Raw genomic sequence first — 380 nt, 5'->3', positions numbered from 1 at the left:
TCTGCATCGACCTCGCCTGCAGCCCACTCGAGCTCACTTGCAGATCTCTTCCCGAAGCCCGACCTCTCCTGGAGCTCCTTGCCTGGACCTCGCCTGGCCTGGAGGGGCTCGCTTGGCCTGGAGGGGCTCGCCTGACCTCGTCTCGCCAGGAGGAGCTTGCCTGAAGTCGTCGACCTCGCCTGCTTGCCTGCGGAGGTTTGGATCCACACCCAAATCCAACAATCTCCCACTTGGAGACCAAACCGTCGTCAGTAGGCTATCTCAACAAGCACCTTCTCCTGTGTGGCTCCGCCCACTTGGAGACCAAACCGTCGTCAGTAGGCTATCTCAACAAGCACCTTCTCCTGTGTGGCTCCGCTCTCATCACTTATGCATAAAGG

Source organism: Asparagus officinalis, chromosome 1 (assembly GCF_001876935.1).
Source record: "Asparagus officinalis chromosome 1, Aspof.V1, whole genome shotgun sequence".
Classification (NCBI taxonomy): Eukaryota; Viridiplantae; Streptophyta; class Magnoliopsida; order Asparagales; family Asparagaceae; genus Asparagus; species Asparagus officinalis.
Note: the sequence above shows the minus strand (reverse complement) of the source record.